The sequence below is a fragment of the Monomorium pharaonis genome, chromosome 2 (assembly GCF_013373865.1).
Source record: "Monomorium pharaonis isolate MP-MQ-018 chromosome 2, ASM1337386v2, whole genome shotgun sequence".
In the NCBI taxonomy this organism is placed as follows: domain Eukaryota; kingdom Metazoa; phylum Arthropoda; class Insecta; order Hymenoptera; family Formicidae; genus Monomorium; species Monomorium pharaonis.
The window spans coordinates 10,478,677-10,501,571 of record NC_050468.1 but is presented as its reverse complement, the minus strand read 5'-3'; the positions used below and the strand labels follow the sequence as shown (position 1 = coordinate 10,501,571).

The window sequence follows — 22,895 nt, the reverse complement described above, 5'->3', positions numbered from 1 at the left end:
GCGGGAATCATTGTCGAGTAACGCGCGATGCACATGCAAAGGCCAAAAATCGTCGAAATCAGTCGAGTTCAACATCAGCATTGTACCTGGGCTTTGTCTCTACCTCATTGTTGTTGGCCGGTACTCTCTTCCCTCCCCCCCTCTCTCTCTCTCTCTCTCTCTCTCTCTCTCTCTCTCTCTCTCTCTCTCTCTCTCTCTCTCTCTCTCTCTCTCTCTCTCTCTGTCGATGAACAATCTCCACGTACTGCTGTACCAGGATAGCTTTTATAGCATCCACGCGACCAGGATCATTCGCTAGTGATACCTATTTCGCGGACAAGGTCGGTTTAATTCTTTCGCCGTTAATGCCGTGCATGTGCTTGCCATTAAGAACGAAAAATAATAAGGAAGTACAAAAATTCGATACATTTTGACATACCGTGAAGTAATATTTCGAATTAATAAAACAATGGCAAATTAAAATAATTAATGAATCTAAATATTAATTATCGTCTATAAAATTCCTTTATGTGTTTCTTCAAAATGAAGAAAATAGTTTATAGCTTCTATGTTGCCGAACGCTAAATAATTATTCTGCGTCTATAATGAGAATGTTTATCTTCCTCGGTATAGATATTCTAAATATAAGAGCAATATCAACTAAAAATTAGGTAACATAAATTATTCATTAGTCTTGAGCGATTTTCGCACGATGCCTCGTCTTTCTAATTCATTTGCATCGCGATCTGAGCCGACGCGCAATCGAAATAAAGAAGACAGGATCCACCACATGTCTACCTTTTTCCTCCGTGCATAATACAGGTGCAGGACAGATAGGACAAGATCTCCGCGATGATATTGGAACGAGAACGAGCGAACGAGAGGGGTAACACCACCAGCAGAGCAAGGCGAATCCGGCAGAGGAGGAGAGGAGGGGCTACGAGTAGAGGGAACGAGAGAGAGAGAGAGAGAGAGAGAGAGAGAGAGAGAGAGAGAGAGAGGAAGGATGGTAAAGAGGGGATAGGAGGAGAAGAGGGCATAGAGCAGCTGAATAGGAAGCGACACAATGGACCTGGGTGGCTGTGGAGGCGTGTTATCAAATGGGTTCCTCATTCACATACTGCGGCCTGAGCTACCTGTGTCTGTCTGTACCGGTGTCTGTCTGTTATACTTATTCATACCGCCCATTGTGTCCTCCACTGTTGAGTCGAGTTCAGTTCAGTTGAGAACGCGATGGAACGTGCCACAATGCACGAATATGGGCTGCGCCGCACCTCCCCCTCCCCCATCTCTTTCTGCACCCTTCCGCGCAACCCCTTGTCACCGTATCTCTTTCTCTCTCTTTGCCATTTGCCACCCACGGTCCAACCCGCGCGCACGTTGGATTCGTCGGGGCCGACTGAAAAGAAAATTGCGTCGGGAAATTGTATCCGTGAGAAAACCCAACCGATAATGCCGAGTTCTTGAAGCGTACACGTCGCGAGATTTCTTTGCCCTACGAGGACGACGGCGACGGCGACGGGGACAGTAACGGCGAACAACGGTGGTAGTCGAATCCTGCTGCCGAATGTCTCGTTAGACGAGCGCCGCGAGTTTTCGCGAAGGACGATCGATGGCCCAACGCGAATCTCGTCCGGAATTCCGGAATGAACACGATATTTGCCGGCAATTTCAACAACGAGAAAATTATCGCGAGGCGATAGTTGTTAGAGGCGATAAAGCGAAGCTAAGATTGTGCGGACGAGACCTTGGGGAAGGGTCAACGTAATCCTTTTCAGTATCCGAGAATAATCTCATTAACCGCGATACAGTTTATCGCCTGAAGCGGGTTCCAACTTAAAGAAAAATAGTTGTTATTGTTGTTTCGCACTTTACTCTCAATAAAGTTGAGATAAGAGTAAAGCTTACGTACAAAATTAAAAAGTTTCACAAAGGAACATCACCAAATTGATGAAATCTTATTGCTTCTGATAATGGAATGCTTAAAGGAGCAAAGGTCGCTAATTTCATTTTTAGAGAAAGCCTTTGATGGACAGCCCGTACCTATACGTGGAACGCTATCACGATCTATGAAAGGGACGCGAAGGAGAAACTTGAATTACGGAACGCAGGCAGCATTCTCTGTCGCGAGGGTATGTTGTCGAAAAACGACAAATAGGGAAGAGAATCTTGAGAAAAGGGAAAAGAACGTGCAGCAGACTCGTACGCGTTTCTTGTCGTGATCGCGTGATGTGGAAAGAGAAAAGAGAGAACGTAATACGTATAACGCGTATAAGCGGCCATAGGGCCCTGGATGAGCCGCCCGCGGACGCAACGGCATACAAAACTCGCTCAATACGTCATTCAGCCGAAGAATACGCCTCGTTCTCGCCATTTTGCTCCCAGAATGAGAGTTTCAAAGGGAATTAAGGATTCAAAGGCATCTTTTGCGCGGCGCGCATAAAACGTCCAGCCGCCGCCGCCGCGCCGCCGCGGCTCCGCGTCGCTCTGTCTCTCTCGCTCTTTCTCCCCTCCACCTCCCCCCTCTCTCTCCCTCCCGCTCTTCTTTCTCTCTTCTTATCTAACTTCCGTCTTTCCCTTTTCTCCTTCTATAACTCGTCGTAAGCGTCGCCTTCGTTTCTACAACGTTCTCAAGAGGAGCCGTGAATCGGTGAATCGCACGACGAGTCGCGCACCAGCGAGATACCCACAGAAGGATGCTAAATCGTCGAACGAAGTACCCGATCTATATTTCCCATGCGCATTTGTGACAAATATGTCTCACAGCTTTTCACATCATATTAAGTGCAAACAAAGCAAACAAAAGTCGAAATTAGACGACCATATTTGGCGAGGATTTTAGAGCATATGTGCGCATTTTCGATCAATAAGAAAAGAGAAATAACATGTATGACTTATACGGGCCGGTCAACTCTGATTTTAACTTAAAAAAAAAATCAATTGCTATTAAACATGAATCTGATCTGATAAAACTGATCGTTTTTTATCTAATTTTTTAATTTTTTAAATTAAGTGTACGCGTACGTGTGTGTTTTACTTATTAAAAAAGATGGTATTATGGCTGTTTACACTTTGGCAATAACTTTGTTAATAATCAATATTTTATAACAATATTGAAAACTTAATACATACATTTCCATTCGGCAATATGTTGTTCACAATCGATTCTGAATGTTATTTATAAAAGTGACATTACATAATAAATCGAAGGGAAGCCACAGGAATGCCATTAAAATAGATGTAAAACATTAATTTTGTTAATTCTTAATAATACAATGTTATAAAATTATATATTCGATCATAATAAAATACTACAGAATACATACAAATATATGTACGTACACATGATCTCTACAGTATATAGACAATATTAAAAATCTGCAATATTAAAAAATCTTAAATACATGTAAACTATAGATTTAGCAGGACTGCAATCAACTTATCGAATTACAATGTAAAAACTTAAAAAGTCTGTTGAAACATCAGCATACTTAAAGGGCTGCATTAGCTAAAGTGATTCCATAAGTAATCATTAAAATTCCTCATCAAATGACGAAGATATAACGACCATAATATCCACAAAACCCATAATATTTCCTTATCTATTATTAATTAAATGTACTTTACATAAATAAATTATAATTTGCAGAAAAATTAATAAAAAATAAAATAATACAATAATTAGTTTTGATTTTGCAGTTGACAATTTATAAACTTAATTAACTGATTGTTTTTAATTAATCAGAATTGAGACTGAGACTGGCGTTATCAATTATATATTTCATATTATTATATTCTTTACTGTTTTTATAATTTTATATTCCAATTAATATAAAATTAATAAAAGAAACATTTCATTTATAAATATTATAATTATAGATCATTTAGTGCCGAATAAATAAAACGAAGACGTACCAATAGAATCCCCCAAGTGTTTACGTCACCGTTCAAATAGCTGGTCAATTCTTAGGCAGCCCCAAATCTGTCCACGCTCATCCGACGAAAAAAAAAAAGCAATACGGCCGGATCGCCCTTCATATTTGGCGTAAAGTTCGGTCAAAAAATATGCCCTCGCGCACATGCACACTAGCAATCCCTCCCTCCGCAAGATGACCTTTTCCATTTACGGCGTTCGCGCGGAACAAATTCGGACGGCGATCACTGTTTGCGTTATAAGATAACAAAGGGCGGGGTGGCAGTCGTCCCGTCTGTCTAGGATTGCGCGATTAACATAAAAATGCGGCGGCTCGTAAAAGGCCACCGTATACATACATATATTATGAGTATTATGTATCGCGGGAGGGTTATAGCTCCTGATTGTTATTCATATATGGTCGGTAGCTACGTCCGGCATTCGTGCCAACTCCCCGAGTCAATATAATGTCAACACAGTGCACATATAGGGATGATAAGTATAGGCGCATCGCGCTCGTCATAATTTTCATTTTCTTGCACATTGACAATGTGATGCAATATGAAAAATTTCTTTATAATATTATATTATTTTATTTTATTTCTGTCTCTTAGTATTTTTTTTTAATAGATGCAGCTTTGTATCGCACGTGGCTCTAGCGTAATACAATTAAGGTCTTTCCGGTTATTTGTATTTTATCTTTTGTATTTTATGTATATTATTTTTTCTATTTATAATATAATTATAAAGTCAGTTTTTTTTCTTCTAAAGTCCGCAACGCGTAAAGATAATTTACTCTTCTTCGCAGAAGCAATAATGTTCTTTCGCTAACCGTAACTGTATTAAACGTAACATTGACTTGATTACAAGCTTAAACGTTTTATTCATCGATACAGAAATAAAAGAGTAAAAATTTCACTTACGTGATCGCATCACGGCAAGAGCCAAAAAACCTGAAACAGAAATCAAACTTAATAAGAACGTGAATTAAATACCATGCATAAAAAGAAATATAAAATAGCATACGTGTGTAATAAATGTATAATAATAAATGTCAATAAAATGTATCATATCCTATTCGCGTTAAAAGTTATAAACAGTCAACAGTGTAATATCGATAAATTTAGATAGCGACTTATTTCAATTTTCAATTTTCGCGCGACGCGAGATACAGCTTGCACATTAGTTGGTAAAGAAGCAGCTCCAGACAAGCGAAGGAAATCGAGTTGTTCCCCATTCGCCCTTCCCCATCGCGACATCGGTATTCTTTTCGTCGGCTACACATCTGCGTTATATTCTTTTTATATCCTCTCCTCCCTTGTGCGCGCGCGAAAACGCGCGCCGCGATCGCGCATACACCCCCACAGTTTGAGCATTGCCGAGGCCTTATCGGCAGTTATCGGGCCGTGATGTCACACAATGGGGCAGACAATGCGCGGGACAATACACCCCCTCTGCTTCTAGAGACTATCCGGCCCTCCTCACACCCAGGGGGCACCCACCCACCTATCCACCGTCGACTTCTCTCCTCTCTTGGAATCAGCACATCCCGCCAACTTAATAAACATAATAGCTGACTATGCCGCCCCGCGGTCACAATGAGAGCCCCGCGCAAAGAGATACCGAAGATACGAGGCATTGTGTGCCTCGTTCTCTCTCTCTCTCTCTCTCTCTCTCTCTCTCTCTCTCTCTCTCTCTCTCTCTCTCTCTCTCTCTCTCTCTCTCTCTCTGGCTCGGCTGCCCCGAACGGATTATACGTGCCATTGTGGATTTACCATTCACGAAAGATCTTTCTATGAGAAAGAAAAAAAGTAGGGAAACTGTCAATCAGACGAAGAAATTCACTTTTATTCATTATCAGATTTATTATCAACTGTAGCAATAAAATGATACGAAAATTGTCAATAATATGTCAATAAAATTCAATAAAATTTCCGTATTATTATTAAGATATATTTATTTCGTAGGCACTGCAAAATTGTTACAAGAGACTATTTGTTGTATTTTAAGAATTTATATAAAATAATTTTTAAATTAAACAAGTGTTTACCCAAGCTGTTAAAGAAAGACTCGGAATAAGAACATGAAGTAAAGTTTTGAATGGCACAGATTTTCCTTCGGTATGATTATGTCAGAGGGTGGATTGCCGCACGCATCATCGGATCGACTCTACGCCCTCGTGTATATACTCCCACTCTACTCGACCTACCGCGGGTTGCTCGAACCACCCTTTGCGGCTGAACAATATGTTTGCCCTCCCCACCGCCGTGTAATTACTCTAAACCACGTGCCGCCACGAAGAGGGAGAAACGGAAAGAGACGGAGAATGCGTGAGAGCTGATGCACGAGCCATTGAAAAACGCAGTCGAGCGCCTATTATTCCAAGAACTTTTCACTTTAAGCGCAACCAATGCCACGCACGACGACGCGTGTGATCGTGCCCCAAATGTCACAATCTTTATACTAAAAATTTAAAACATATCAAACTTAAAGATATTTTAGCTTTACAGTTAAAAATTTACGAAATTTAAAAACTGCACCCTTTTTAAATTTATTTTTTTCCAAAAATTTTGATCATAAATATCCAAAATAATTTTAATCCTGAAACTTGGTGCAAAAAATAAAACGAATAATTTGGCATATAATGGCTTATGCTGTATATAACCATATTTTGGTGCAGTTTTAGGTAAATAATTTTTAAACAAATAAATGCCTCCAAATGGACTTTTGCACAAATATTAAATATCTATTAATTTTATTAGTTATATAAAATTAGTATATAAAAGTAAAACATTGTAATTAATTCGTAATGCTACTTTCTCTTTAATTCGCAATGCTCATTCTTTTTAAATTTTCAAATAAATACTACTTAAAAACGCATTTTATGTATTATAAGAATCAAAAGCAAATAAGATATTAAATAATTTTTAAACCGGTAAAAAATGTGCTCAAATTTTACACAAATACTTAAACATAATAACAGAACAATCCACGAAATTTTTGTATTTTTGGTAATGCTTTGAAATGTAACACATATCTTTAAAGTAATAAAAATTTTAATATATTGAGTTGCTAATCTCTGCAACTTTTTGGATACAAACAAATAATCTCGAGCTACAATAATGTTAATAACACTAAAGTTCACAAAAAATATTTTTTTGCTATTTTAAACTAGGTGAGGATTTCTTATAGATTTTTAAATGCTGAAAACGATACCATAATTTCACTAGAAAATCATTTTGTAATGTTTGAGATTTTTTTGTAAAAGAAATTAATGTTATTTGGAAATTATAATCAGCTGTCATAAATATTGTTTATCCCTTACAGAATGCATTTTTTTTTATTTAAACTTCTTTTTTAGTTATGCTATAAAAAACTAAAAACTTTCTCGTAAGGGAGCGTTTCTGAGCACACACGATTGACAGTTTGGAAATAGATATTTGTGCAACTAGTGCGGTGAGTCGGCTAATTGCCCAGAAGTATAATGAACGCACAAGCCGAAGACAAACATATCCCGCACGTGTAGGCAATAGCCAATCCGTATATATGTCGCACACAATATTTTTTATTACCTGTACGTCGAAATGTTGATCTTTGAGTATAAACTGACAGGTGAGTAAAAGACCATTTTCGGTGCACAGCAGCAAAAAATTTTTTCTTGTTATATGTGCGTCGAAAATGGTCCTTTTCATAGCCTTCTACAGTCATAAAGTCGCCGATTGTACATAGACACTTTCCTCTCACACATGTAATTAATTCCCCAATCATTTCCGCAAATGACTTCCCTCTCTTGTAACACAAATATTTCATTATTTGTTCTCCTTTAAATCATATAACTTTTGTCTAAAATACTTTTTTTAAAAATGCATTGTTTCATAAAGGTTCGTGGTAGACAAGTAAAATGAGATACCTTACAATGAGAAAAAAAAATTGTTGATTTGACAAAATTTCCCAACTATAGTAAATTAAAATTTTGTCAGTTCAAGAATTCATGCATTTAACTTAAATGCACAAATTTCCATTCAAGTACTTGTATAGTTAATTAAAATATATAAATGCTTGAATAGACAAAATTTAATTCTGTTGGAAAATTTATGCAAATTAACATTTTTTTCTCAGTGTATAAATAATTATACATTTAGTGGAACCTAAAATAATAAATTACACCGCATATGTGCTATCAATATCCCTAAACTACACTATAAATATATAATGTAGTATATTTCATTATCATAAACAAAAAAAAATATTTATTATCAACAAAACTCTGTATTTAAATCCTTCATAACATGAATGAAAAAAAATTTTCCAAATTGCATTTTATAAGATATAAACATTACATTCATGAAATTTAATCAAAATTCCCAAATAACGTTAACTTTTTTTACAAAAAATTTCAAACATAAGAAAGTCATTTTTTTACATACTAACTCTCAATTTTAGTAACTTGATGTGCTGATAAAATTTAGTCTTACGGCATCCTGTTTAGCACTTCAAAATTTATTAGAAACACCTTGTCTGGTTCAAAATAAGTATAATCCTTGGTTGTAAATTAGTGTAATTTTATATTATAAAAATTATTCTATATGTTTATGCTTAAATGCGTTAGATACAAGAGCGCGGAATCTAAAGCAATTGCTTCACAATTGCGCTGGTTGATATCGACAGACAGATTTTCGTGTAACATCTTGTCGGTATTCCGCGACACCGATCGTATCTTTGAAATGGCATTGGAGAAACGTTAATTAAGCGAGCAGATGCGCCGAGGAAATTGTAAATCATACAACCCCGCGCAAATAGAGACCGTTCGGCGCATCGAGCGTCGTATCGTCGCCGGGTTATCGGGATAATGATAAATCGTTCGTTCGAACGGACCCTTTCCAAGCCGCATTATAACTCGCTGAAGGGGTCGTGGTATATACACCCTTGCTGGCACAAAGTGAACTCAAACAGCGTGCTGTTTAAAGGACTAAAAATTCTTATCGACTTAGATGCGGGCGGAGAGATTACGGCCGACTGTTACGAAATCAACGGATCTTTTTTCAGTGAATATACTCAACGTCGAGAGCAAACTGTCACCGTATAATAAACATAGTCTTGTTAATAATATAAAGTTGTTAGAAAAATTGCAATTTTACGAGATTTGAATATTATCTTATTCTTATCTGTTTTTATTTTACTTTCAATAAATTTATAATATCTATATTTTTTTAACTCGAACACTTCCGAAGTCGAATTCTTTCGTTTGTCAGTACGCGACTACACCGCCAGCTTAGAGCGAAATTCACGAAATTAATGCCAGCGGTGTATTAACGAGTAATTAACCACATCGGTCGGTTCGATAGATAATCCGGAAGACGACAGTAAAACAAGGTAACCTCGTGGGATTGGCGCCAGCGACGGTGGCGGCGGCGGATGACGGTGGTAGCGCGGTTGTGTAGCAGCGGTGGCGGTGCGGTAGTCGTTGGCGGAGGTGGTGGTTATAGTGACAGTGGTGGTGGCGTCGGAACCGCCCCGGCTTTGCAAGCCCGGCGAATAGAGTGACAATGCTGCCACGAGATTCACAGTTCTCTACCACCCCTTTTGTCTTTCCCCTCTTCACCCTCGGTCTCTCGCACGCGCTCTCGCCCCCTTTCATACCATTTGCAACTTTCCGGCTACCCTTCGTCTTCCCCCTCCCCCCGCCTTCCTTTCTCGCTCTCTCACCCTAACCGTAGCGACAGCTCTCTTTCCACCTTCCTTTCCACGCCACGAGTCTCTTTATCTCGTCCATGCGCCCGCCGTTGCATTCCCGGCGGGTGCATACTTCGAGACAAATCCCCGCGAAGCGATTATCATCGTCAAACGCGTGGATCGAAACGCTGTCGACAAAACTCGTACAACAATATCAACTTCATTATGAAAAGAGAGGAAGGGAGAGAAAGAGAAAGAGAGAGTATACGTATACATATTTATATTCATATTTATCATGTATCATTCATATTTATATATTTATACATTTATATATTATTCTTTTCTAAAAATACTATTGCCGAATTTCTCAATCTTACACAAAACTTTAAAACAAAATCCCAACAAATCGTTCCACAATTCTTTCCCTTTGTGAGCAATGAGAAATTTAATTATTCAAAAATGCCTAAATGCGTTATATTTCTTTTGGAATTAAAAATAAAGATTTTACTAAAAAAATCGCACAATGTAAACATTTATTATTCATATTTATAAATCATCAAAAAATAACTGCGTGCAAATCGCCAAATCTTATCGAGCCTTTAAATTCGAACAACACTCACTTTAACGGAATTTCGATTTAAGGGTTAGTTACGCCCGGAGATATTCAATGCCACAACGAGTCCCTGTGAGACGATAGGAAACACGTACACGTGCTGCAAGAGCGGGGGAAGGGGGTGGGAACGGGAAGCTCGCGTGCCGGTCGAGTGCGGAGACACGCGATCGAGTGAGACGCCGAATTGAGAGGAGGGAGGGTGGGACACGCGCGTGAATCAAAGCATATCGAAAGAATCCACCGCTCTCCTATTTCACAAGAACGACGTCCGATGCGCGTTCGCCGTCGCACCCCCGCCGCCCCTCACGTCACCCTCTCTTCCCTTCCACTTGCCGCTCTCATCGGCGACGTTTCCCGCCGCGCGGCATTCTCACCCTTCGCACCCCCTCCCCCCCCCCTATCTCGCGCTCTCTCCCCGTATCAGATCGAGTCCCTCTATTTCGCGTCCTCTATTATTTCTTTTATCAATCTGCGCGCTTTCAGGACGCTTTGAGGCCCGCTGAAAGCTGCGCGATAAATCATGAAATGTAAGAACCCACACGTACGTACCAGGCGCACACATAGAAACGCAAAAACGTACATACGTAGCGGATGCATCTACGTGGGTGCGCGTGTCTGGGTGCGCGCGTATACACGCGATGAGCGAACGAACGAACGAACGAACGAACGTACGAACGTACGAACGAACGAACGAATGAACTGCGTTTTCGTGTAAACTGCTCCTTCGTATACATCGCGTACACGTACGTGTGCACGCACACGTGGGCGCTCGCGTGCTCATATTCGCGTCTGTCAGTATAGAGATGCGCGTAATACGTGTATATGTGTACGTATATAACCGACGGTTCAATAGGCGGCATTGCCAGGGCGAATGCTATCCATACAGCCCGCCAGATGAGGTCTTCTAGCTTCCGTCGAGTCCGCGTGAAAGGATGCCCCAATAATATTCCATTCACCGAATCACCCACTCTCCCCTCCAACCACGTTCGCTCGCGCGCACCCCCGCGCCGCGCCGCCGACATATATACTCGTCATCCGTAGTCCGGCCCCGACTCGTGCCCAACGTCACCCGCCATTGATTTTTCATTCCTGGGCTTTTCAATAGTTTGTTACGAGCTTTCCTACGATGACGCGCCCCATCCCCGTAATAACCTCCCTCGTTTTCTCCTTCGACTTTCCTTCGACGCAAGAAAACCTTAGCTGGCGACGCTGGGGAACACGTCGCTTTATTAAAGGATGCGTCCATAGATCGCACGGCCATTCGCGCGGTACATGTTCCGGAAAATTTTCTTTTCATAAAAAAATATTTTTTAAATTATATTACTATATATATATATATATATATATATATATATATGTATATACATAGATAGATAGATAGAAAAATCATGACAAGATACAAAAACGTTGGTAAAGAAAAGAATATTGATGACGACTTAGATGTTGAGATAGTTCACTTAAAATCGTAAACTTGCAAAATTCTAAATAATTTAATTAAGTTATCCATATTCGAGGGCACTTTCGCGTGTCTATAATATCAAAGATTCGACTGACCGGTTGCCGGCTTTCACTACCAACAAACTAACAATTGCCAAACATGACGTAGACTGGCGCCGCGGCTAGAAAAGTCCGTCGGCACGAATTTCGCCGCCGCGAAACAGAGCGAAAATAACCTATAACTTTAATCAGGGATGAATAAAGGCAACCCTTTTCGGTACGGCGCTGCGTCAAGGCGAAGAATGGAGATGAGGATGTAGCCGAGTATCGGCATTGTTTCCAAACAAAGCACGCTTTTCATACCACCCTCTCTCCTCTCTCCTCTCTCTCTCTCTCTCTCTCTCTCTCTCTCTCTCTCTCTCTCTCTCTCTCTCTGCAACCCCCGTACCTGTAGCCCCGGCCCCCGCTCCAGGTTCCCACTCATGGATTCCGCCCGCACACTCTCCGCAGCGGTTCAGTCATTTGACACGCAAAGAAGTCTGGCAAGTTGGCATTGTGGCGACCGCGCCACGCCATCCTCGATCCATTGTTACCGCGCCACTACCAAAACCGCGAAACCGTCGGCCCCAAACCCACCCCGCCCCCCAGCTCGCCGGCTAAAAGTCAAACCTCTTTCACCACCCTCGTCAAATCGCGAATAATGACGCGTCGATCGTCGTCTTTGAAGATCTTAGTCATTCGGGACGGACGTTACAGGAATCGAGCACAAGTGCGATGGACAGTACCGTTTGACGATCCTTTCATGATCCCCATCGAACTAAATTATTATAGAAGGAATTACGTTTATTTCTATCAATATAGATCAACTTTTAAACTTGATTTAATTTACTTTTTTCGTTCTCAAGTTTTAGGAATTAAAGTTAATATTGATTAAAAAATATATATTCGTTAAATCTTCTAATTAAAAAAAATATGAAAAATTGCAAATTGCGACAAAAAATGTCGTTAAACTATACGTTAAAACGACACCGAGAGCTTGCGAATAATATCAAAATGATCTGGTAAACATAACGATCTAACAAATCCTCCGCGAATTGTCCGTGCTGTAATTAGGGCGAATATAACACCTAATGCATGCGCGAATAAAACAGTACGCGTAACTGACATAATATATGCATAGTGACACGATTAAATTAACTTCGCAGCATAACTGATTAATTGACTATAGTAAAGAGAACTTCGTTCGAGCGCGCACTCATTCCTCTCTATGATGACTACGGTTGTCCCTGTGAAATCCTATCAGGCGTTTTGTCACGAATGTTCATCATTGGATCCGCAAAACAAATTGCTTATGCAACTGTGCATTCTCTTTATCACTTTTTGTTCCATGTACACCGAGAAAAAGTGTTGTTAATTTGACTAAATTTTTCAACTTGATGAAATTTCTTCAGTTCAAATATTTATGCATTTAACTTAAACACACGAAATATAATTAAGCTTTAATTCAAGTATTTATACATTTGGCTGAAATACATAAATACCTGAAATAAAGAAATTTAATCAAATTGAAAAATTTAGTCAAATTAGCAACTTTTTTTCTCAGTGGAATGATGTAACACAACGTTTTGTAATTATGATCAATGTCGTGTATGCTATGTATACATACACACACACACACACACACACACACACACACACACACACACACACACACACACATGATATATATGCACAAAAGTGCATATCATACTTATATAAGAATCACACATATATATCTTCCTTGCGCCTCAAAAATCGTTGTTATCATTTAACTACAACTGATATCATAGTTAAATCTTATTTATATTGATAATAATTGCCGTAATTGTTTTATGATATTTTTTAAAATAATAAATTTTATAATAATTTATTTTATTACGTACCTAATAATTTTTTATAAACCAATCTTTCTGTAGTCTACTATGATATAAACATTTATCTTAATACGAATTTTACAACACTGTTAAATAAAATAATACACTTAGATAAGAAATGAATTAACATCATGTTACTTGCACAATTTAAGAAGGATTGTATTGCTGTTCTTGTACATCATACCGCAATATGTAGTTTCTGCAATGTACTCTTGATTTGCAGCATAGCAGCGTCATCATTCAGGTTCGTTTTCGCATACACAGCAGCATCCCTTGTCGCGCAGGATACACACAAATTCAAGCACGTGTGAATACAACGACCTTCTCTCTCTCTCCCTCCCTCCCTCTCTCTCTCTCTCTCCTCTCAGACAGTCAGGAATAATTAGTCTCTCGCTCTCCGCTCCTTATAGCTGCTCGCGCGCTAGAGGCGAGTCGGCTATTCTACTCTCTCTCTCTTATCTCTACCATTCTACGCCTTCTCTCTGCACCTCTATCTCGCCTCTCTCTCCTCTCTATCTTCCTCATTCTCTCTCTCTCTCTCTCTCTTTCTTTCTCTACCTAATAGGAACGACGATTATGTCGTGTGTACGTGCGAGTAGCATATAATGCAATAACGCGAATCAGTCCTCGGGAGATGCTCGCGAAAGCATTACCCGAGTAATGTTATAATGCCATGCAAAGCATGCATGCACGTGTCACACGTGCTAACATTAATAATAAAAGACCGACGTCCGATATATCGACATCCGATGGATTCTTCAAGCGAACGCGAATTATCGGCAGTCCTATTATACGAGTTTTAATAATTTAATTCGTATTTCATTTTTGCTTCAATGACATGTTGTAACAAATGTATGAGAATATGAATAGTTTCTAATAAACCAATCACGCGTAAATATACAGAGACCTACATCTATAAAAATGATGTATAAACGCACACATACACTATCCTCTTTCGAGATTCGGAGAAATAAATAAAAAGTTGATACACACTAACAGATTTAAAAACAAATTGCTGGATCCGTAAAATAAAAGCAGATGTGAGAAATTTCATTCGTATCCGCGTGAAGAAGCGAGCACGATTTTTGCCGGGAGTCGCCGGGCGGCATTGAGCTATCGCGAGACAAATAATCGTCTGTCGACAGAGGAACCTGTTAAAAGTTGCTAACTCCCGTGACAGAATAGGGCGCCGCGCGTTGAAAGGATATAATAGACATGTACGCACGCGTGGAGGGTAGCGGAAGCTGCTGCACCGTCCTCGTCCACAAGAGGGGCTCAGGAGATGCGTACAGGGTAGGGAGAAGGATCATCGACGACCGGGATTTCAGGAGGAACGAGGACGACGCGAGACCATACGAATATGTTATACGCTCAAGCTCGTTCGCTCGTAACCGCGCAGCAGAATAGACGAATTGTTCGGCAGCAGGGCTTTTGTCTATTTTACGGAGTTCCAAGGGCTTCCATTGAGGGACGGGAGGACGGGGAAGAGGCGTGGAGGAGAGGAAGAGCCGAAAGCTCGGAAATATATTCTCGACTGAACGTTGTACGGATTCGCGCACGGGCGTTCCTAATTATTGTTTTCCAGACATCCGTCCTCCGCCTGGTTGCCGCGGTGACTGAAATTCTCGTTGTAAAAGTTTCCCCGCTTACTCGCTCGCGAACAAGTGAGCGAGCGCACTAGCTCGCGAGTTATCGCGTCGCGAAGAGGATTCTCAATTCTTATGCTTCTTTTTTTCTTTCACGTGTGCTCTTCTCGTGTATTCTTGACGAAAAAAAAGCTCACGTAATCGAACAATGTACACCGATGCAAGTACTACAAGTCTAAATAGGCATCTATTCAGCTTTGCATTGTGATAGTCAAATTGATGATATCCATCAGTTACATGTACAATTTTCTACATCTTTCATAAAAAAAAAGAAAATTGAAAAAAGATATTATATATTGTGAAACCTTTAAACTGTGTTTATAACCAATATTTACAAAATAAACATAAGCACAAAAGTTTTTAATAAATGTATAATTATTTTGAGGCTATATATTAAAAAAAACACACATATATATATATATTAATGTGTAATTGAGAAATTAAAAAAAAAGTAAAACTTTATACTCATTTATATGATAATCTTGCTACACACAAAAATACTGATATCGTTTTTTCAATATCGTCGATAAGAGGAGATCGGAAAGCGATAGTGGAAAATGGGAATGCCAAGCAGATCGAGAGAACGTGGCGCAAAGGCTGAGGATAGAAAGGAAAACGGGGTGGGGACAGGGGTTGATGGTGAGGCAGTCGTATCGGTTAAGTGGGGGAAATTGCAAAACAATGAGACGTCGAGGTAGGGGTAACAATGTGAGGGACAATAGGCCTGATAATGTGCCGGAGAATGGACGCCTAGACAAAAGAGTCGAATAAGGGCGCGCTCACCTACCCGATCCAGCATCCACGTTACATCGCCCGCGCCGTCTCGTTTCGCACCGTACGCACTATGCGCTCACAAAGCAAGACCGCAAAAAAGACGTGTGCATATTTTTCAGCCGATTCAGTGATTTCAGCCGGGAGCACGGAAAATTTAGATAAATCTTCCCCAGTATGAATGATAGCGACGTGAATGATCTATCAGCGGCACAATGTTGCATAAAGTTTGCAGTTGCAATTATAATACCAAAATATTTTCATGGACAAATCCTCTATCCATCTACACTTGCGAAGCTCTAAAAATAAAAGATAGTTGTAGTTCATATTCTTCAATCAATTTTAACCGTAAACTTTCTAAAAATTTAGACAACATCCTTTAAATTGGCTTTTTAACCCATAAGTGATCGTAACTTTTTTTAACGTGTTTTTATTTTTCTTTATTAGTTTATAAGCAATTATATACTATTTCAAAAATAAAATAATTTTCAAACATTGGAAATAAAAAAATCTATATTTTACATTTTTTGTTACATAATATACCTATTAATTAATAAATTTACAGCTCGCGTCTAGATCATAGTTGACCTTTGTGTGAGTGTTTACGGATTAATATAACACATATTTTTTAATTTTAAATAAAATATTTAAAAAATTGAAAAGATACTTTTTTAATCAATATTCCATGTATGTATTCTTACAAAAATTTACTATCAAAATAAAATAGAAATGTGAAGAAAGTATAGCAAGCAAACGGTAGAGAGGTAAATGTCCATTAAATATTTTATCGTATAAACGATCATGCAAGAAACTACAGCAGAAGAGAAAGCACGAATAACGTATGAAGGCACATCCGTGTGCCGGAGGCTAATGCCTGATGTAACCTCACGTTCTGGCGGGACTGCGAATCAAGGGGTTGAATGTAAGAGCTCGAAGCCAACTCGGGACACAATCCGCTCGGTTACTACGAGTTATAATGCTAATTTATGATATATACAAGGATATATAATAATATACATATATGTCCAATGAGTTAAAAATCCTCTTTGAAAATCTATGTAAAAGTCATTCGCATGTACAAATCTAAGTCTTTCCAACTTAGTTCTAATTCTTAGTCATAAAAAAAACAAATAATAATCCTTTTTAAATTCGTTCTCCTTTCACGAACTTTCTTCCGCAAAATAGTTCGATTCTTACCGTTTTCGACAATTCGAGCGCAAAACATATTGATGCGCCGCGAACAATGAGGAACGAAGAAAAATGCATACGAGAAAGTTACGAGATATGTTAACGACTCTCTGTTGTGGAAAATGTGTCTCAACAGCGTATCTTTGCGAGCGAAAGACGAGCAAAAGTATGTCGCGAAGAGTCGCGAGAAGAAGAGAAGCACTGGAGATTCGCATACAAGGACACTAAGAAAAAGAGGGAAGGAACGTGGTGTCGAGGACAGAAGCGGTCGTGCAGGACGAGAATGTCACAAACGATCCATAGAAATTCGCGACTGCAGAATGCAACCGTGTCGTTGCCGCGCACGCATGCAGCGAGCAGAGACGTCGTCATCGTCTTCTGATACACGCGACTGTTATTTTAAGCCTCACGCGACTCTTTTATACCTCTTGTGCCTTACATGAGAGAGACTCCGTCATTCCGTTGGGGTGCATTCATTTCGATGAATGCCGTGCAAGGTCCTCACAATAGTCTTCTTACTCGCGACAGATACTGGTGCCATAGTATCGCGGAGTAGAGTATAGCCGATCCCAAAGGCTATCATAGGTTTGGTCTTAACAGAATCATCTTGTATGGATAGCAGACTCTCTCTCTCTCTCTCTCTCTCTCTCTCTCTCTCTCTCTCTCTCTCTCTCTCTCTCTCTCTCTCTCTCTCTCTCTCTCTCTTTCTCATATAATTACACTACGTGCAACGAATACTAAATTCTACTTGAAGAATATACAAATGTTTAGTATTGAAGCATTAAAAATGTCCCCCTCCCAAATGTTGTAAATTATTTTGTTGCGAAAAAATAACATCTCAGTCAGAGATTGAACCTAGGACCTCCTTCTTTTTTCTCTTTTCTATATATAATCTTTCTATATACATATAATTCATATAGACTTATGTAAATTGGTGCACGGAATGGTTATTTTTTAAATAACGTTACATAAGCTAAAGTCAATTAAAAAGAAATTCTTTTTACAGCAACCGATTCCTATGACCAGGATCAAACAACCCTCGTGCTGCTTAAGCAAAGTCGTCCTGCGAGGTCGTCACATCGCAGATTCGCCGTCCACCCCCGTTATCCGCTACCCTTCCAGGTTCTTCACCGCCGGTGCCCTGTGCGCCTCGTCGTGGAAGTGCAGGGGATGAAAGGAGAACAAGAGAAGTACAGACAATAGATTCGGTTCGCGGCTGTGTTGGTGGCGCTGCATTGTCGCCCGGCATTGTTGCGGCTCGGTTATTGTGTCGCTGTTTTGTGACCGATCGCAAGGTGGCGTGTCTCGTGTGCGCGAAACCCCGTCCACGATCGTTAGGCACGTTCGCGATTATTCGGAAGAACGATCGTTCGGCGATAAAACCGGCTTCGAAAGGCGTTCTCCCTTCCTCTTCCCCTTCTGCAATGCCAGGGAGAACCAGGGAGGGAAGGAAAGTGGTGATCGCAAAGTTAGCGATCGAAACTTTTGTGACATTGACTTTACACGACCCGGTGCGGATACCACGGAGTAAAAGTTAACGTCAATCTCACTGGTACCATCTATCTAAGTAATATGAGGTAGTGAGATTCGTTCGATTTTATTTCTTCAACCCTTCCCACTTCGATCTCTTCCTTAGGTGGACTCTAGGTATCTTAAAATTCGAGTCTGCAAAATAAGTCAATTAAAATTTCGGAGCATGCATTCTACGCTTCGCTCGTGAATTCTGCGTTGACCCGACACTACTTCTTTCTTCTATTCGTCTACAGGATTCGTGATACAAAAACGCGCGTGCCCAAGCTTACCCGACATGACACCACAAAACTTTATTCACAAGTAGGAAAAACATATGAAGAAGGAGGAAGACAGGCGATGGAAACGAAAAAGCGAAACGAGAGAGAGAGGGACAGAGAGAAAGAGGAGGGGGAGAGGGGGCGAGGATTCTCTACTCATCCTCCCGTAGGTCTCATTGTGTTGGACGATTGTCTTAGAATAATGGCGGAGACTCACAATAGTGACTACAATGCTTGCTCGTTTAACAATGCGGTGACGTCACGCGGCGTCGTGTACGTGAATGTACCGGTACGGGCGCCCCGGCATCGTGTGCGTCGGTCTCTTTAGACTTCGTCTTTCTTCCTCTCTCGCTCTTTCTCTCTCTCTCTCTCTCTCTCTCTCTCTCTCTCTCTTTCTTCGCGATGCCCAGCCGCCACCTTTCTCCTGCCACAGCCAACCTCGTGCCTTCTCTTTTCCGCGATTCTTTACTTGGTTATTCATGGCGGGGACCACCCTCGTCCACCCACGGGTCAGCGGCAGCAGCAGCGGCAACGGCGGCGGCGGCGGCGGCGGCGGCGGCGGCGCCAATAATACCGGGGGAAGTCATTGATGGTAACGCGTGAAAAAAGGCTGACAAGTCACCCAGCTTTGTGGCGGTGCGTTATCACGATGATCAAAGCAAGCAGCGCGAGACGCGAAATATGCAACAGATTTTACTATTCGATTACAAGCGAGAAAAAGACCAGCTTTCTTACTACCCAAAATCTAGGTTCCTAATTCTTCATTCCTAACATACAGTCAATGCGAAACCTAACGACGCGTATCCTTGTTATCTCAATATATCATAAACATTTAAAAATTAAAATAATTATATATTACGTTAATTCTATAAGTTATAATAAGCTACTATACTCAAAATAATATTCAATTGTATTCTGTAATACAATAAATTTTCCTCTAATTACCCAAATATTTTAACAATATCGATTTAACTTGCCGATAAGAGTTGGTAAAAAGAGTGTGTTAAAAGAGTAATTAACACCGAAATATTATTTCTCATTTACATCGATCAATTTTGACTTTTATTAGTGGGGTGGTCGCACGAACCCTTCGCTCTCTCCCTATCGCCTAATCCTTCGCATCCCCCACGTGGTTGTGGATTCGGTCGAATCATCCCTTGGGATGAGTCAAAAATGCAGTTCGTCCCACCTTTTTATGCTACGCTATAGAGCCTTACTCAGCAGAGCTATTAAACAAGATGATAGGCACGATTGGCAATTTTGCATATCAGTTAAAAAGACGGAGTGACTCCTCCTTTCTTTACACGATTCGATTTACATCTGTATGTATCTTAAATATAGATAAAATACAAATAATATTAAAAATAAAATTAATGCATTACAAAATAACACAACTTACATTAACACTCCAAAAGTGACGTCAAAATCTGACGCTGGGTTAATAACTGTGACAAACAGAATTTGTAAGACTAACTTATTTAATTTATGCTGACTAAAAAGCATTAATTTTAAAAATGACATATATATATATATATATATAGGAATAAATACCTACTAAGTTTATTTTAATAACAATGGACAAAGAGATTTATCAAGTACATTTAATGAATCCGTCAGAAAGCTTTGGAAAAGATTAATAAAAATATTATTGAAAATCACCATTTTAATCCAATTCAACAAGAATTAAGTTATCTATATCAAATTTATTAAAATAACATTTTCAATCTAACTTGTGGTAGAAAGATATGAAGCGATTAGTGACGCACGATGAGACGACCTTGCGTCGATGCGAGAACGATGATAGGTTGCAAAGATTTCGCAAAAGACGTGTGGGCGGTGGGTGATGAAGAAAGAAAGAGATAAAGGGAACCCAGAAAGACAGGGGTACATTGTGCCCAGCCGCTTGATACTTTATTCCGTATAAAAGGAAAGACGGAACAATGGCGGGAACGCGGAAGAATGGAATGAAATGGGACCGAGGGAGACTGATAGAAAGGAAGAAGGCAGTGGCGCGCTCGCGCCAGTGTGAAGACTCATCACTCTGTAAACAATGCGCAAAGCGAGAGTGACTCAAAGAGCGGCGAGATCGTCAGAACTCCTCAAATGAGACAAGAGAGGACAGAGAGAAGTCGACTTCTGTCGTCCTTGAGATATTCCCACGCGCATGCCTCGTTTTATAACCAACATAAATGTATACTAAATTTAGGAAATTTAATTTAATCGGGAAAAAATTATTTCTTCTTCAGATGTACATATACATATATTTCGCGTTTATCGCATGGATGTGTATATGTGTGTATGTGTGTACACACATAATAAGATTCGAAAATTTCCAATCTAACCACATTTGGACGTCGATATCATTTTGACTAATTGATTAATTCAGTGGAGTGAATTGAATTGGTTGAGCCCTTCACTTTACAAGTTCAAATAAAAATTTCATTCGTATTTTAAAAAAGCAGTTCCTTATGTAAAAATATTTTTCTGAATCATCCTCTTCCTTTTACTTCGTAATAATTTTCCTTATCGTAATATGTTCCTGATCAGTAAGGGTAAGAGCAACAGAGACACGGGCTTCACACAAAACACCCTAAAGCGAAACTGACAAAAAAATGATCAAACGTAATAATTTTAATAATAAGTTGAATGTTAGATATGTGACTAATTTGAGAAATAAGCGAAAATGTTATTTCCCAATTTCTTCAAATAATTTGCGTGTGAGTTTTTACATCTCCAACATACTGTGCGCCCCATATTTATTCTTACATAAAGCTAGAATATCACAAATTTAATTAATAAACAATTTAATATTAATGCTATTATTAAGATATAATAAAATGCTATTAATTAACAAGTATCTATAAGATCTTCCTCCCCTGAAAAAAACTATTAAAAAAAATTTATTGAGAAAAATAATACGTCAGCCAAGATTGAAAGTTTTAAGTTTGAAGTCTCGATAATAATGCAAAACATTAAAACTGCATGCAATTCTACTTGATATTTCACAGATTCTTCATGCCTTCGGATTAATTGAGTCATATCATATTGCTCTTTGAATTCTCACTCTTTCCATTTCTATTGTTTCATGTAAAAGAAGTTCCAGCAAATTAAAATTAATTAAGAATTATTTAAAATTGACGATAGAACAAGAGTAATTATCCAATCTTTCTATAACTTCCATCGAATATAATATTAATAGACATTAATTATGATATATATAATCAATGAATTTGCAAAAATAAAAATTAAAAAAACAATTAAAATTATTTTTATTTATAGACGTTAATATATATTAATAATACTGTACACTCCTGTATACACAAAAACTATTTATAAATAATTTCAGCAATTATTATGCCGTACGTGTTCATTATTTTTTCCTAAAAGAATTAAAGAACTTAAAAAAAACTTGGGGCACGTAAAAAGTTATAGGTCTCTGTCCATAGAAACTTTTCTTAAACGGAAATGTTTTCTCCATTTTTTTTTTTACAGTGCCATAGATAGGATCTATAATCTGGGACATCTTTAACACATATAAATTTTAAAAATTGATTACATTAAATGTGATTAAATTAAAAAAAAAGAAAACCCTATTAAAAATAGCTCTATAAGAACTTTTAAAAGACTAAAAATACACTTCTGTTTTAAAGAAAAATCTGTCAGAGACAAGCCAAAAAAAAAAGATATCCAATTACGAGATAAAAGAAAAGGATGAGAATCAAAAAAAAAAGAAATCAGAAAAATACTTTTAAATAAGGAATTGTTTTCCTAAAGTACGAAAGATATAAAACAATATAAAACCAGAAAAAAAATTTTTTTTATGTTTAACCACAGTCCTCTTATAATTCTTAAGTTTTCTTTATTATATAAGCGGAAAGTTCTGTGACAATTTTTTAACAGATACAAATGCAGCACTGCTCAAGAATCAAATAGTAAAAAATCTATAAATCAACCTATCGAGACGATAAAACT

General features: G+C 38.9%; 1 long non-coding RNA gene across 1 annotated transcript in view; it reads right to left on the bottom strand.

The window, feature by feature from the left end:
* The window catches only part of LOC118644412, a 44,567-nt gene that overhangs the window by 12,106 nt on the left and 9,566 nt on the right, over positions 1 to 22,895 (bottom strand). Inside the window, exon 2 of the long non-coding RNA XR_004962224.1 lies at positions 4,816 to 4,845. This is a non-coding gene — a long non-coding RNA (uncharacterized LOC118644412). The remainder of the gene's footprint in view (positions 1 to 4,815; positions 4,846 to 22,895) is intronic.